This window comes from Nycticebus coucang, chromosome 4, assembly GCF_027406575.1.
Source record: "Nycticebus coucang isolate mNycCou1 chromosome 4, mNycCou1.pri, whole genome shotgun sequence".
Classification (NCBI taxonomy): domain Eukaryota; kingdom Metazoa; phylum Chordata; class Mammalia; order Primates; family Lorisidae; genus Nycticebus; species Nycticebus coucang.
The window spans coordinates 85,575,392-85,593,077 of NC_069783.1; the positions used below are offsets into that span (position 1 = coordinate 85,575,392).

General features: G+C 45.0%; 1 non-coding gene across 1 annotated transcript; it reads right to left on the minus strand.

The window, feature by feature from the left end:
• Positions 1–1,703: 1,703 nt before the first annotated feature.
• On the minus strand, positions 1,704–1,891 carry LOC128585319 (U2 spliceosomal RNA). Its single transcript, XR_008380028.1, has one exon. It is a non-coding gene; the product is annotated as a U2 spliceosomal RNA (small nuclear RNA).
• Positions 1,892–17,686: the final 15,795 nt, after the last annotated feature.

Sequence of the window (17,686 nt, forward strand, 5' to 3'; positions counted from 1 at the left end):
TTATATGGATATTCTTTAATCTTTTTTGTTCCCAGAGGATAGCCTTTGTGCACTAAACCTCTTCTAGTCACAGAATCATGAAAGGCCACAAGTTTTAAGTCCTAGGTCCCATGCCACATAGGATGATTGTGAGATTTCTCCTCGAGTTCTTTTAGGCATGAAATTTGCCTTTCCTGTGTTAGGTGTCAACTGTTGGGAGCTAAATAATTTTCCTTTTAATTGTAAAGACATTCTTCTAGGTAAAGGACATTTTACTTAACACATAACACTTTATATACACTTTATTCTGTGTAGTAACACTGCAAAGCAGACATGGCTCTCCTCATTTTACAGATCAGAAAACTCAGGGACACAGATCACATGATTTTAACCAAAAAGGTGAGAAGGACACAGATAGGGACACAAATAGGGACACAGATCAGTGACATTTACCCATGGTCACTCATGCTAGGAAGCTGTAAATAGAGTCTGTGACCTCAAGATTAAGGAGGACACTTAATACACAGGTGATGTCTGCTACATTTAAGCCCATAAAGACTGTTAAATTTTATTGTAAATAAAAAAGTTTGAATGATGAAAAAAAAAAAAAAAGATTAAGGAGGACATCCCAAGATGTTTTCTCTTTCTCTCTCTTTTAAGACAGAGTCTCACTCAGTTGCCCTGGGGTAGAGTACCATGGTGTCACAGCTCACAGCAACCTCAAACTCTTGAGCTCAAAGCTATCCTCTTGCCTCAACGGCTCTAGTAGTAGGGACTATAGGCATGGGCCACAATGCCCAGCTAGTTTTTCTATTTTTAGGAAAGGTGGGGTCTCTCTGTTGTTCAGGCTAGTGTCCGAGCTCCTGAGCTCAGACAATCCACCTGCCTGGGCCTCCTGGACTGCTAGGATTACATGCACCCAGCCTCCAAGATGTTTTCTGAATCAACAATTTGTTAACTTGCTTAAATGATTTATTTCCTAGTCAGAAATGAACAAGTTTCTGACTTCAAAGTCATCAACTTTTTCCTAAACATACTTCTTTCCCAGGCCTGGTTAACACTTTGGGTGGCTTTATCAAGCAAGTCATTTTCGCAAGCATTTCTACAATCATGTTATGTAAATTTGTGTTATGTAAAATTGTTACATAACAAATTACAACATAGTAAATTTATAACAAAATAAATAACTAAATTTCCAACCTTTTTTTTTTTTTTCCTTTGAGACACAGTCTCACTTTGTTACCCATGGTAGAATGCCATGATGTCATAACTCACGGCAACCTCAAAATCCTGGGCTTAAGCAATTCTCCTACCTCAGTCTCCCCGGCTCTCGCTCTTGCTCAGGCTAGTGTCCAACCTATGCCACCGTGACCAGCCCCCACTTATTATTTTTCAGAAACCTTTTTGAGAACAAAATTAGTTTGTTAATTAGTTGACAAACAAGAAAGGTGGTGGAATGGACTATGACTTATGTTAAAGTGGCTCAAACGGGTGAGGCACTGGCCCCATATGCCAGAGGTGGTGGGTTCAAACCCAGCCCTGGCCAAAAAAACTGCAAAGAAAAAAAAAATAATAAGATACTTAAAAAAAAAATAATTAAAACTAGAACATGTCAAAAACAAAACATTACAAAAACTAGTAAGTAGTATAAATGAAAAAATTATGCCAAGCAAAAAACCACATAGTGTCTGATTTTTGAAAAAAACAACATAAACCCCCCAAAGTGGCAATGCATCTTTCCTGGAAGCACTGCAATACCAGGATGCATGGAGTAGACAGAGCAAGCTCACAGTCCATCGCCTAGTGCCAAATTTCCGATTAATGTTGCGTTCTCAGATAGAGAACATATCAGACATTGAACTGGTAAGAGCAGATACTACACTTGATCTTAGCTAAAAGGCTGAGAAGCAGTAACAAGTGTCTTAGCCCTCCCCCATCCTTCTTCTTCTCTCATCTTAGTTCATGTAAGTCTCACCTCTTTTTTTTTTTTTTTGAGACAGAGCCTCAAGCTGTCACCTTGGGTAGAATACAGTGCATCACAGCTCACAACAACCTCCAACTCCTGGGCTCAAGAGATTCTCCTGCCTCCGCCTCCCAAGTATCTCGCCAAAACAACCGGCTAATTTTTTTTTTTTTTTTTTTTTGGTTGCAGCCGTCATTGTTGTTTGGTGGGCACAGGCTGGATTCGAACCTTCCAGCTCAGGTGTATGTGGCTGGCGCCTTAGACACTTGAGCCACAGGCGCGGAGCCTAAGTGTCCCCTCTTTTCTGATTTAAACACCATATTGAAACCATTAGCCTATTTCACAGACATTTTTGTTCGCCTCTTGAATCATTAGTGAACTTAGCGTCCTAGTCTCTCAGGTCTTCGAGGGTCTGAAGGGCCATTAGGTTTGCAAGCCCCGTCCCCACCCAGGGCCTGGCCACCGGGGGAGGAGGCTTGGAAGCTTGCAGCGACCTCTGAGCCAGGTAAAGTGCAGAAGGGAGGGGACTTTGGGGCTGAGCGGCAGTAAGGGTGTGCAAGGAAGCTATTTAGCACAGAGCGGTCGAAGCTCCCCCGAGAAAAGCATGAGGGGAGCAAGTCACTAGTATCAACTAGTAGTAGAAGACCAGGTGGCCTTGCAGGCGTGATGCGGTGGGAGAGAAGACAGAGTCTTCCCCCTCAGCCGGCACCAGAGGTGACCATAAGTGGGGAGTGAAATGCGGGAGACCCGTGAGGGAGGGTAAAGCCGGGCGTGGGGTTCTGGAATCCTGTCACCCGGAGGGGACCTTGAGGTCCTCCAGTCCATCTCCTCTTTTTCTGCCTAGAAACTGCCCCTTACCCCCTTTCCTGTTGTACCAAGACTATAACCCTCTCGCTGTCCACAGCCCTCTCGGTTCTGCCCAGTCCCTTGGGCACTCACAGCGCACGCTTACACACTCAGAGGCCGGTGCTTCCACCTTCCTCTTAAGGTGTAAAACATTTTCCTCATAGCCAGGCGTTGTGGCAGGTGCCTGTAGTCCCAGCTACTCGGGAGGCTGAGGCAGGAGAATCGCCTAAGCCCAGGAGTTGGAGGTTGCTGTGAGCTGTGTGAGGCCATGGCACTCTACCTAGGGCGATAAAGTGAAACTCTGTCTCTACAAAAAAAAACCCAAAAAACATTTTCCTCATCCTCAGTTCCTCCAGGAAGACCCAGGCTTTTGGAGTCCAGCCAGCACCCACCAGCAGGTGCCCCACATGTCCCACTCCCTCCTAGATTCTATCAAGCTCTCTAACGGGCAGGGTTCAAATTTCAAAGCATGCCAGCAGACGAGTTTGGGCTCCAGTGCAACTCTGCACAAATTACTGAACCTCCGAACCTCAGCTTTCTTCTGTGTAAAATGGTAATTTTGTTATTAGGTGTTAGGTTGGCCAGGCCAACCCCATCTTGAACTGGAAAGCCATTCTGTGAGACTCTGTTACAAGCAGACATAACTCAGATAAGGGAGACATGCCACAGGGTCCTCCTTACACCTGTCCAGTTACAAACCGGTAACCCAAGCATCTGACACTGTGAAGAAGGGATGCCTGCATGTCCTTGGTGCCCTGGTAAGAAAGACTTGTCTGGAAAGCCACAACAATCTCTCTCCCCAAGTGTCAAAATAAAAATTACTGCCTTCCTTACACTTTGGTCTTGAGTGTTTTGATCTGCTCCTTTCAATTTTTACCTGTCATTAGGAACTTTCTGTCTGCAGGATATCAGTCCTGCCTGTGAGGGGTTGTCCTATTTGGGGGTTGTTTATTGTCTGCAGCTGTCCACGCTTCTTGTTCCTGGAGGCACCAGCTGAATGTGCCCCTGTGTGCTTTGCCTGTAGGGAAGACAGCCTGGGCAGGGCAGGGAAGAGCAGATTCCCAGGGTCCCCCAGTGGCTAGTGCTGTGATGGGGCAGTGCATGCTCATGTCTTAGCCTTTGCCGCCCTGTTCTTCCAGATCTTTGGGATGCTTCCCCTTTGGCATTCTAAGAGAGGAGGACTGCTTACAAAGTACTGCAGCAGTGCACTCCAGCCTGAGGGCTGCCCCATCCCAGCCTGCCGAGGTTGTTTGTTTTTATTATCAATGTGTTGAGCATGTACATTGTGCCAAGCACTTCACATGTATTTCCTCATTCAATCCTCAGAATAGCCCTCTAGCCAGGCGCAGTGGCTCATGCCTGTAATCCCAGCACTTGGGAGGCTGAGGCAGGTGGATTGCCTGAGCTCACAGGTTTGAGACAAGCCTGAGCCAGAGTGAGACCTTGTCTCAAACAAACAAACAAACAGTCGGGCATTGTGGCGGGCACCTGTAATCCCAACTACTTGGGAGGCTTAGGCAAGAGGATTGCTTGAGCCCAAGAATTGGAGGCTGATGTGAGCTATGATGCCACAGCACTGAGAGTGACAAAGTGAGACTCCGTCTCAAAAAAAAAAATAGCCCTCCGAGGGTGATTGCCTTATCTTTGATTTATGGATGAGACTCAGGTATTAAGAAACTCACCTGAGATCACATACTGTATGAGTTAATTTTTGCTGCATCATAAACCACCCATCTACTTAGGCCTTTAAACAGCTAACATTTATTTCTCAACAATTCTGTGAATTGGCTGGGTTGGCTCAGTGGGTTCTGGATGGCCAAGGGGTCTCAAACATGAGGGGCAGCTGGGAGATGGAGACATGACCATTAGCAATTCTTTATCCAGCAGGGCTTGAACACAGTGGATGGAGGCAGCAAGCACAGGAGCTTTCCAAGTCTCACTTATCATATTTGCTATTCTCCCATTGGCCAAAGCAGGTTACAAGACCATGGCCAGCCACTGTGGGAGGAGACAACTAAATAGGTGGATATAAGGAGTGAGAATTATAGCGGCCATTTTCTCCAACAAAGAATGTACCACACATAGCCCATAAATGGACATCTAGAGTTCAAAACTGAATTTGTTTTGAAAGTTCAAAGTTGTGTTGGAGCTATTGCTTAGGGTCCAGGAATCCACAAACTTCCACACATTGCCTAAGTTTAAAACTTACTGTACACACACCTGCGACTGTTTTGCAAGTATGTGTAGATATTGCCATTAATACAATGTAAATTAATCAAGGTGTATTATTTTGTTGTATTTTCTTTTTCCTTTTTTTGCCCGGCTAATTTTTCTACTTTTAGTTGAGACGGGGTCTTGATCGGCGCTGGTCTCTAACTCCTGAGCTCAGGCAATCTACCTGACTCAGTCTCCCAGAGTGTTAGAATTACAGGCATGAGCCGCATGCCCGGCTTATTGTACTTTCTAATCAAATATTTACATAATTTCAAAGCAGCTCTTCATAAGATATTCATTAGTTACAAAAGGAAGAGTCATTTTGTGGAAAAATCTGGTAGGTGCCATCTTAAGTCATTGAAATGAATATCGTCAATAATAGGATCAGTTGCAAAAATGTCCCTCCTGTCAGTCTGCAACAAGAACACAGCACCATTTCTATAATTTTCCTGCCAGTAGTGTAGTACATAACAGTAGAAGCTTCAAAGTTGACCACCTCCTTACATTGACTACCTCTTAACTTGACATAATTTTCATAGACTGGATATGTATTACATGTATGCATCAGTACAGTTAGGCTGCTCTCTCTCTCTCTATATATATATGCTTTTGTCCATGATTCCTGGCTCATAACTCCCATAGTCTTTGTTTCAGTCTTTTGTTATTGTTGGGGCACTTTTAGGCCTCAGAAGCAGCCTCAAAAAACAAAATCTTTCTCTGACCTTCTCCTGCCCTCCTTTTACCTGTTCCTTTTTTCTCTCCATTGCAAGTGCTAAAAAAATAATCTTGGTTGGCCTCTGACTATACTTGTCTGATTGTAGGTCACAAAGCACTCATTTCAGAGGAAGTCCTGCCCTATAATCTAAAAGAAAAAAATGCTACACAGAGAGGCCAAGAAGAATCTGAACAGACAGGTCTTGCTGGGTTTCCCCATTCAGTCTGTTAGTATTAGATCATACCCTCTTTGTCTAATAGCATTTCTACATAGTTGTTGATGCCTCAATCATGCCTACACAATAAACTCTCTTTGTAAAAGGAGAGCTTCTGGGGCGGCGCCTGTGGCTCAGTCCGTAAGGCGCCAGCACCATATACCGAGGGTGGCGGGTTCAAACCTGGCCCCAGCCAAACTGTAACCAAAAAATAGCCGGGCGTTGTGGCGGGCGCCTGTAGTCCCAGCTACTCGGAAGGCTGAGGCAAGAGAATAGCTTAAGCCCAGGAGTTGGAGGTTGCTGTGAGCTGTGTGATGCCACGGCACTCTACCGAGGGCCGTAAAGTGAGACTCTGTCTCTACAAAAAAAAAAAAAAAAAGGAGAGCTTCTGGGCAGTTGAACATGTGGCGGTTCCTGGAAGGTGGTGAGCCAGGGGAGAGGCTCCCACCCCTTCCCACATGCCTTGCCCTATGTATCTATTCATCCATATCCTGAGTAATATCCTTTTTATTTTTTTTGAGACAGAGTCTCAGTATGTTGCCCTGGGTAGAGTGTTGTGGTATCACAGCTCACAGCAACCTCAAATTCTTGGGCTTAAGAGATTCTCTTGCTTCAGCCTCCCAACTAGCTGGGACTACAGGTGCCCACCACAACACCTGGCTATTTTTGTTATTGTTGCAGTTGTCTTTGTTGTTTAGCTGGCCTGGGCCAGTTTGAACCCGCCAGCCTGGGTGTATGTGGCCGGTGCCCTACCCACTGAGCAACGGGGGCTGCCCTCCTGAGTAACATCCTTTATAACAAGCCAGGAAATGAAGTGTTTCCCTGGGTTCTTTGAGTAGCTCTAACAAAGTATTTGAACTCAAAGAAGGGGTCATGAGATATCTGATTTATAGCTGGTCAGTCCAAAGCACAGGTAAAACTACCTGGGACTGGCCAGGTGTGGTTGCTCACGTCTATAATCCTAATGAGAGAGGATAACTGAGAAGGTTGAGGTCTAGGAGAACAGGTCTTCTCAAGGAGACCACAAGGATATACCTGCAGGGTCCTCTCCGTGATGACTCAGCTCTTGGGAATTTGAAACTTAATTTCCTAGAACTTGCAAATTTCCAAGTTCTGTGAAATCCTGTAGTTCTGTAGGGGCTGGAATAGCATCTCCCACTTGGTTCAAACTGGCCAATGAGAAGGATACCTGTGGGGTGGAACTTTTTTTTTTTGTAGAGACAGAGTCTCACTTTATAGCCCTCAGTACACTGCCCTGGCATCACACAGCTCACAGCAACCTCCAACTCCTGCGCTTCAGCGATTCTCTGGCCTCAGCCTCCCAAGTAGCTGGAACTAAAGGGCCCGCCACAACGCCCTATTTTTTGGTTGCAGTTCAGCCGGGGCCGGGTTTGAACCTGCCACCCTTGGTATATGGGGCCGGCACCTTACCAACTGAGCCACAGACACCACCCGAGTGGAACTTTTTGACTGTTGATAAAAAGGGAAAGACCAAGCCAGTTGGGGAGCATGGCTGTTTGTAATTCTTCTTCTTTTTTTTTTTTTTGTAGAGATAGAGTCTCACTTTATGGCCCTCAGTAGAGTGCCGTGGCCTCACACAGCTCACAGCAACCTCCAACTCCTGGGCTTAAGAGATTCTCTTGCCTCAGCCTCCCGAGTAGCTGGGACTACAGGCGCCCACCACAACGCCCGGCTATTTTTTGGTTGCAGTTTGGCCGGGGCCGGGTTTGAACCCGCCACCCTCGGTATATGGGGCCGGCGCCTTACCGACTGAGCCACAGGCGCCGCCCTGTTTGTAATTCTTCTATGCCATAAGCTTCTGGCTGGTGTTCCTCTTATAAACATGGTGTCTGGGTGCTCTTTCTCTCCATTGGGCCTCATCTTTCTGCAACACTAGCATTCTGGGAGGCTGAGCCAGGTGGATTGCCTGAGCTCACAGGTTCGAGACTAGTTTAAGCAAGGGCGAGAACCCGTCTCTAAAAGTAGCTGAGTGTTGTGGTGGGCGCCTATAGTTCCAGCTACTTGGGAGGCTGAGGCAAGAGGATCGCTTGAGCCCAAGAGTTTGAGGTTGTTGCAAGCTGTGATGCCATGGCACTCTAACAAGGGCGACAAAGTGAGACTCTTTCTAAAAACAAAACAAAACAAAACAAAAAGACTACCTGGTGCTTGTGATTGACATGAGAAATAGGGTACAGTCACATGGGACTGAGCCCCTTGATCTATGGGATTTGACACTATCTCCAAGTAGATGGTGTCAGAATTAAATTAGAAAATAGCCAGCTGGTGTCTGCTGCAGAGCTGAGTGCTTGCTTGTTGGTGGAGAGACATCCCCACACATTTGGTCACAGAAGTTTTTTGTGTTGATTGTTGTGGTGTAAGAGAAAGAAAAGCAAGCAAAGCCTCATCTATATATATATATAGCCACTCCCCATCACTCACATCACCATCTGAGCTCTGCCTCCTGTCAGATCGGCTGTAGCATCAGATTCTCATAGGAGCAGGAATCCTACTGTAAACTGAATATGTGAAGGATCATGGTCGTGTGCTCTTTACTTAATGCCTGATGGTCTGAGGTGGGGCTGAGGTGGTGATGCTAGCTCTGGGACCATCTAGTTTCAGGAAAACAAACTCAGGGTTCCTACTGATTCTGCATGATAGTAAGTCAAAGCTGTATAATTATTTTGTTATATATTACAATGTAATAATAATAGAAATAATGTGCACAATAAATATAATGCACTTGAAGAATCATCCTGAAACTATCTTCTCCTCCCACCTCATTTGAGGAAAAATTATCTTTCATGATATAGGTACCCGGTGGTGCTGAAAAGAACTTCTTATAAGCCACATAGTTAATGGTACTTTGTTATAGTGGCCTGAACAGACTGCGACACTGAAGGAGCTAAGGAAATTTTACACCAAAATATGACTACTTGATATAAAAAGTATTTTAAATTAAAGGCCATTCACAATCAATGTTAGAGGGAAGGGGCTTTCCCTCTATCTGCATAAAACCAGACTGACCCAATCAGGGGACCAAAGTGGGGCAGCTGACTTCCTTTCCTTCCACTGAACTAGCAGACCTGGCCGAAATCATTTAAAACACAGCACCTGTCTCTCAAGCTAATTTCCAAGTCTATCTGTTTTCCCCACCTATTCATCCTTCCTAGCAATCACTCACTGCACTTATACTCCATATTCTCTCCCTTCCCTTCAAAAAGGCATCTACAAAGGTATCTAACCATCAAAGAGACATTGGGTAATCATTTTTTTTTTTTTTGGTAATCATTCTTGTGATACCCCCCAAACATATGGTATTTGGAAATAAACATTTCTCTTGTAGCTGGGTGTAGTGGTTCACGCCTGTAATCCTAGCACTCTGGGAGGCGGAGGCAGGTGGATTGCTTGAGCTCAGGAGTTGGAGACCAGCCAGAGCAAGAGCAGACCCTGTCTCTACTAAAAACAGAAAAATTGGCTCAGCGCCTGTAGCTCAAGCGGCTAAGGCGCCAGCCACATACACCAGAGCTGGTGGGTTGAAATCCAGCCCTGGCCTGCCAAACAACAACTACAACCAAAAAATAGCCGGGAGTTGTGGTGGGTGCCTATAGTCCCAGCTACTTGGGAGGCTGAGGCAAGAGAATCGCTTAAGCTCAGGAGTTGGAGGATGCTGTGAGCTGTGATGTCACAGCACTCTACCCAGGGAGAGAGCTTGAGACTCTGTCTCAAAAAAAAAAAAAAAAAAGGGCAGCGCCTGTGGCTCAGTGAGTAGGGCGCTGGCCCCCATATGCTGAGGGTGGCGGATTCAAACCCAGCCTCGGCCAAACTGCAACAAAAAAATATCTGGGCGTTGTGGCGGGCGCCTGTAGTCCCAGCTGCTGGGGAGGCTGAGGCAAGAGAATCGCGTAAGCCCAAGAGTTAGAGGTTGCTGTGAGCCGTGTGACATCATGGCACTCTACCCGAGGGAGGTACAGTGAGACCAAAAAAAAAAAAAAGTCCCAGAAAAATTATCGGTGGGTCATCATGGTGGGTGCCTGTACTCCCCCAGCTGCTCAGGAGCTGAGGCACGGATCCCTTGAGCTCAAGAGTTTGAGTTGCTGTAAGCTATGATGTCATAGCACTCTACCCAAGGGTGACAGAGTAAAATTCTCTCAAAACAAACAAACAAAAACATTTCTATTACTTATTTGCTTTCACTGAGTTGATCTTTTAGCGAATTTTCTGGGGAGGAAAAAAGGCGAATTTTGCCGGGATCCCTATAATATCATGTCTGGCTCAAATTTGATTCTCAAATGACTATTCCTGACTGAATAATATAACTACTTTTTCTTTACCACAGTACATTTAAATTTCCCTGCAATTGATAATAACCCTCCTTTTTCAGTTGCCTAGTTGTTTGCCATTTTATTTCATTGTTCTTCTTTTTCTACGTTATACTCTTTTTTTCAAAGTTTTGACTGTTTCCAGATGGCGCATGTGGCTCAGTAGGTAGGGTGCTGGCCCCATATACCAAGGGTGGCGGGTTCAAACCCAGCCCCCGGCCAAACTGCAACAAAAAAAATAACTGGGCATTGTGGCGGGCACCTGTAGTCCCAGCTACTTGGGAGGCTGAGGCAAAAGGATCATCTAAGCCCAGGAGTTGGAGGTTGCTGGGAGCTGTGATGCCACGGTACTCTACTGAGAGTGATAAAGTGAGACTCGGTCTCTGAAAAAAAAAAAAAAAATTGACTGTTTTCTTATTCTCTTTCAGCTTTACTTGAAATATTAGGTTAGAATTTTTATCTGATTTGTGCCTGCATTTTTCTGGTGTATTTTTATTGTGAAAATATCTTACAGTTAATCTTTACCTTTCCTTTGAACAACTTGTTGACCTGGACTACTGGTAGAACTGTGGTGGAGGGGGTCCTTTCCCAACCTCACGGTTTGAGGGCTGCTTCTTATAAATTACTGTGAAGAGCTCAAAATATAGCTATTTTTCTGCTTCTCATATCTAAGCCTAGTTCAGGGACATTTTTCTGCTCTATTTCGTTTTTTTTTCTTTTTTTTAGAGACAGAGTTTTTTTATTTTATTTATTTATTTATTTATTTTTATTTTTATTTTTTTGTAGAGACAGAGTCTCACTTTATGGCCCTTGGTAGAGTGCCGTGGCCTCACACAGCTTACAGCAACCTCCAACTCCTGGGCTTAAGCGATTCTCTTGCCTCAGCCTCCCGAGTAGCTGGGACTACAGGCGCCCGCCACAACGCCCGGCTATTTTTTGGTTGCAGTTTGGCTGGGGCCGGGTTTGAACCCGCCACCCTCGGTATATGGGGCCGGCGCCTTACTGACTGAGCCACAGGCCCCGCCCACCACCCAACAGAGTTTCATTTTGTCCTTCTTGGTAGAGTGTCGTGGTGTCACAGCTCACAGCAACTTCCAGCTCTTGGGCTTAGGCGATTCTCTTGCCTCAGCTCCCAAATAGCTGGGACTATAAGCACCTGCCACATCGCCCAGCTATTTTTTTGTTGCAGTTTGGCTGGGGCAGGGTTTGAACCCGTCACCCTTGTATATGGGGCTGGCGCTCTACCCATTGAGTCACAGGCACTGCCCTTTCTGCTCTTATTTCTTTGACGTATTCAGGTTTTTTTTTTTTTTTTTTTTGGAGACAGTCTCACTGTCGACCTCAGTAGATTGCCCTGGTCTCACCATAGCTCACAGCAACCTCCAACTCTTTAGCTCAGGAGATCTGCTTGCCTTGGCCTCCTGAGTAGCTGGGACTACAGGCATCCACAATAACGTCTGGCTAGTTTTCTATTTTAGTCGAGTTGGGGGTCTTACTCTTGCTCAGGCTGGTTTCAAACTCCTGAGTTCAGGTGATCCACCTGCATCAACATCCCAGTTCTTCAAGTTTTGCAGTACTTCTTGGACCTATTGGTTCAGTTTAGTGTGAAGATGAATGATGGCTTGGAACAGGGCAGTGACAATGAAGATGCAGAGAACTGGACAGCAGGAGAGAAAATCTGGTGATACAACCAAGAGCATTGTTGATGGGTCTCATGTAAGAGAGGTGTCAAGAGTGATTTTTTAGTAATTTTTAGCTTGAACAACGGAGTCGATGTTTTAGTTTACAGAGTCAGGGAGGACTAGGGGAAGTGACTGTGAAAGCCCAGGCAGTGAGAGTAAGATGGGGTCTGTCAGGTTAGGGTGTACATGACGTAACTGGTCTGGTCCTTGTAGGTCCTAAGTGACCTTCAACCCCAGTCCCTCATTTTAATTGTTTTGTAAGTTTAGCTCCCATCCTGAAGATGCCCATCTTGAATAGTTTATTTTTTATTTTATTAAGACAGAGTTTTACTTTGTCATCCTTGGTAGAATGCCATGGTGTCATAGCTCACAGCAACTTCAAACTCTTGGGCTCAAGTGATTCTCTTGTCTCAGCCTCTGAGTAGCTGGGACTACAGGTGCCCACAACAATGCCAGGCTATTTTTTAGAGATGGGGGTCTCACACTTGCTCAGGCTGGCCTTGAACCTGTAGCTCAGTCAATCCACCTGCCACGGCTTCCCAGAGTGCTATGATTACAGGTATAAGCCACCAAGCCTGGCCCCATCTTGAATAGTTTAGAGAATTAACCTTTGAATTGGAAATGTTGTAATAGATTGCCATTGAGTTGTGCTGTTTATTCTTTAAAATAAGGATTATTAGGCCAGTGCAACAGTTTGAGGTTGCTGTGAGCTATGGCACTATGACACTCTACTGACAAAACGAGACTCTGTCCCAAAAATAAATAAATAAATAAATAAATAAATGAATAAATAAATAAGGGTTATTGTGGTCTTTGCTTTAGAAGGATTGTTTTAGGAAATTAACTTTTAAGTTGGAAACACTGTAATACATTATCACTAAGTTCTGCTATATATTATTTACAGTAAGAGTTCTTTGCTGTGAACCAATCACATGTTTAAAACTGTGATTTTGGAAATGAAAGAACAGAAGAGTCTTGGAGAGGTTACTCTCACTGTTCTCCAGAATTTGAGTGCTATATTCCGCACTGCTCAATATCTATTGTTATATGAAGTCTGACAATTAAGTTTGCAAACTATGCACTTATGTTGGCAACACTGTGCAAACAACTCAATAAAGTTTGTTTAATAACCTTGGTTTATTGGTGTCTCACATCTGGTGTTCTTGTGAACCTGTGGCAGTGTCTTGCTGAGTGGCATTCATTATTATTGTTGCATGTTTTTTTTTTTTTTGAGACAGAGTCTCATTATGTCGCTCTTGGTAGAGTGCTGTGGTGTCACAGCTCACAGCAACATCAAACTCTTGGGCTTGGGTGATTCTCTTGCCTCAGCCTCCCGAGTAGCTGGAACTGCAGGTGCTTGACACAATGCCCGGCCATTTTTTGGTTGTAGTTGTCATTTTAGTTTAGCAGGCCAGGGCTGGGTTCAAATCCGTAAGCCCTGGTGTATGTGGCTGGCACCCTAGCTGCTGAGCTATAGATGCCAAGCCTGTTTTTGCATGTTTTTCTGTGCTGTGCGTCAGCACAGCTTTGGTGGCCATTTCAGAAAAAGAGTTCCAAAATTGCTTTGAAGGGCGGATTAGGCTCTGGGGTTGGTGCATAGCTTTCCGAGGGGAGTACTTCAAGGGTAACTATAGTGATGTTCAGCAATGTGGTATGTAGCACTTTTTTAGGATGTGTTCCTACTGGAACTTAAGTGTTAGATCTCATAGGTGAGGCATTTAGGGGCATAAGGGGGAGGAACCAGGAATGACAACCACGAGCAGGAGGAGCTGCTGAGGTGGGAAAAATCAGGAGAATGTGGGGCAAGAGAGTAAGAGGGACTTGGCAACTAGATGGAAGCTTCTGAAAGACTGTCTTGAATATTAACAAAAAATATCCACTGGGGGCAGCACCTGTGGCTCAAAGGAGTAGGGCGCGGGCCCCACGTGCCAGAGGTGGCGGGTTCAAACCCAGCCCCAGCCCAAAACTGCAAAAACAAAACAAAACAAAAAAAACCAATCCACTGGATTTGTCAAAATGGAGGTCACTTGAGGACCTCAATAAGAACAACTTCAGTCAAACCCGGCCCCAACCAAAAAACCTGCAAAAAATAAAAAATGTTTTAAAGAACATATAGCAGTTTGTCACAGAACCCAGGGTCAGAAATGCCATTGGACCCCAGGAAAACATAAAAATAAAAAACCATAAACCTAAGAACAACTTCAGAGGAGTGATAGGAACAGAAACCAGGTTAGTCAAGGAGAGAACAGGAGGTGAGGAAGTGTAGCTAGTTAGTGTAGACAAGTTTTGATATGAAATGGAAAGGAGATAGCTGAAAGGAGTTTAGGAGGTCAAGGTGAAAGCACATGTAGAGAGAATAAGATGAAGTCTGTCAGGCTAGGGCAGACATGACACAGCTGGTCTGGTTGGTTGAAGTCCTGCCTGACCTTCACCTCCATCACTCTTACTGTTTTGTAAATTTAGCTTCCACCCTAACGATGTCTATCTTGAGTAGTTTAGGTGGATTGATTTAGGAGATTAACTTTTTTTTTTTTTGAGACACAGCCTCAAGCTGTCGCCCTGGGTAGAGTGCTGTAGCATCACAGCTCACAGTAATCCCCAACTCCTGGGCTCAAGAGATTCTCCTGCCTCTGCCTCCCAAGTAGTTGGGACTACAGATGCCCACCAGAACACCTGCCTATTTTTTAGACAGGGTCTCGCTCTGGCTCAAGCTGGCCTCGAACCTGTGAGCTCAGGCAATCCACCTGCCTCGGCCTCCCAAGTGCTGGGATTACAGATGTGAGCCACTGAGTCCAGCCAAGGCCTCTGTTTTGTCCCTGGAATGTTAAGTGAGGCCATTAGGTGAGAGGAAAGGAGTCTCTGTGGAGGCACCAGGGAGGGGGAAGTCTTGAAGAGAGAGGGAAGAATATGAAATAGACTTCTCTGAGAGTGGGAAATTTATTAGAGAAACTTAATATATTGGAGGTTTGTGGTCACTAGTTTAAAGTAAAATGTGGGGCGGCCCTGTGGCTCAAAGGAATAAGGTGCCAGCCCCATATGCTGGAGGTGGTGGGTTCAAACCCAGTCCCAGCCAAAAAAAAAAAAGTAAAATGTGTCAGTTTGGCACACAGAGCACAGTGGTTATGGCGCCAGCCACATGCACCAAGGGTGGCTGGTTCAAACCTGGCCTGAGCCAGCTAAACAACAATGAAAACTGGACAAAAACAAAAAAAATAACTGGACGTTGAGGCAGGTGTAGTCCCAGCTACTTGGAAGGCTGAGGCAAGAGAATCGCTTAAGCCCAAGAGTTTGAGGTTGCTGTGAGCTGTGATGCCATAGCACTCTACCCAGGGCAACAGCTTAAGACTGTCTCAAAAAAAAAAGAGTAAAATGTGTCACCTATTCTCTTTCCCTCCTTCCTTTCTTCTTTGCTATTTGGGGTCCAGTGAGATATGAGGGCAAGCAACGTGGTGAGGCAATAGTACACACATACTGGATATAATGTATAATAAAAAAAGCTGGGGTTTCTCACTGTCAAGAGAAGTACAAAATAGAAGGGGAAAAGCTACTGAAAAGACCTGCCGTGTTAAGTCCAGAGGAGATGTTTTAGCTTTGATTTTCCTTAACTAAGACATGTTGAGGTCAGCTTCTCATACCTCAAATTTTGTTTGCAATAAATAAATGTTCTATAGCCAAAAGGGGACCAAAAAAAGACAGATGTTGAACTTCCTTTTCTTGAAATGCTCCTTTATTTTGCTACTGTGACATCACACACATGTACTTGTTCTTAATTTTCTGGCCATTTAAACTGTGTCCTTTCGTAGTTCTTTTTTCCTCTTAAATATTGCTCTGTAGGTTACATCCATTGCTAGATTTTCTTCCTACACTAGATTTTCTGCCTGGGCATCACTTACTCTCATAACTTGAATTGTATTTCTATGCAAGTGACTCCCAAAACTTCTTCTCCATCCCAGATCCCTCTTAAGTTCCAGACTCAAATGTCTCCTGGCTGGTCACCTTCACTGGGATGTTTAACAGTTAAAAGTCAATACACCAAAACTGAACTGTTTTCAACCAATTTACTCCTTCCACCACCTCTTGAATTCTCCATGTTGGAGACCAACACCACCATCCACTTGATCGTCCAAGCAAGAAATGTGGGCATGAGCTTTGCTGTTTCCTCCACGTCACTCCTCAACCTGGCTCAGACCAACTGTGTCTCTTGCTGGAACCCTAAAGTGGCCTTCTGCCTTATCTTTCTGCTTTTGTTTTTGGTTTCCCCACCCTAACCCCCAAACTTCAAGTTTCATGTCATAAATTACACGGTGCACACAGTGGAGTTATTGTTTCAGGAGTGGCCTCTCTACTGCCTTCATCCTGTTTACCCAAATCTTCAGGCAGAAGTCCTTCAATCTGAGCTCCTGGGGACACTGCCTACTAGTCATCCTTCCCTGTTATAACGAAAACTCCCACTGAACTCCTCCACGGTTTCTCAAACTTCCTCTGATCCTCTCTCTCATGGGCCCTCCTCATATTCTCTGTAGAGAATCTAGAATAAAGCCAAAAGGTTTAGATAATAGTGGGGAGCAGCATTTAGGTCCGTAGGAAGTAGTCTTTCTGAAAGAAAACTAAGGACAAATCCTCACCAGGACAAATCCAAGTTCCTTAACTCCTTTCTTCTCAGCTAAGCCCTGGTGACTCCTTACATAGTCACTAAGAGAAAATTCCACTTTGCCAAAACATGCAACTGTTTTCTTGCTTATGGATCTTTGGATATGATGGTACGGCTGCCTGGAACACATTTCCCCATCCTTCTTCACTCAGCATAGGATTGATCCTTTGTAGATGCAAATTATGTGTCTCCAGTTAGTGAAGCCTCATCATCCTTTGGTGCTGCTGTGGAGTCCTTTCCAGCCTGACTGGCTGGTGCCCTGTGAGTGACTGGCTTCCTCTGCTGGTCTGCAAGCTGTCTACGGAAGACAGCTTATGTTCTCATTGTTTTTCTCAGGTTCCTTCCTGGCACAATGCTGGTACATAGCTCTCAATATTTGTTCATTCACATTATGACCATCAATTCCATTTTTTTGTTCCAATTTTTTTTTTTTTTAGAGACAGAGTTCCACTTTGTAGCCCTCAGTAGAGTGCAGTGGCAACACAGCTCACAGCAACCTCCAGCTCTTGGGCTTAGGCGATTCTCTTGCCTCAGCCTCCCGAGTAGCTGGGACTACAGGTGTCAGCCACAACACCTGGCTATTTTTGTTGTTGTTGTTGTTGCAGTTTGGCCAGGGCTGGGTTTGAACCCACCATCTGCAGTATATGGGGCTGGAGCCCTACTCACTGAGTCACAGGTACTGTACCATTTTTTTTTTTTTTTAAGACAAAAGCCTCAAGCTGTTGCCCTGGGTAGAGTGCTGTAGTGTCACAGCTCACAGCAACCTCAAATTCTTGGGCCTAAGCGATTCTCTTGCCTCAGCCTCCCAAGCAATGGAACCACAGGTGCCCGTCACAACACCCAGCTATTTTTTTGGTTGCAGTCGTCTTTGTTGTTTGGCAGGGTGAATTTGATCCCACCAACTCTGGTGTATGTGGCTGACACCCTAGCTGCTGAGCTATAGGTGCCGAGCCTTTTTGTACTAATTTTTCACAATGACTTTCTTTCTTTTTTTTTGCGACAGTCTCAAGCTGTCACCCTGGGTAGAGTGCTCACAGCAACCTCAAACTTTTGGGCTTAAGCGATCTTCTTGCCTCAGCCTCCCAAGAGCTGGGACTACAGGC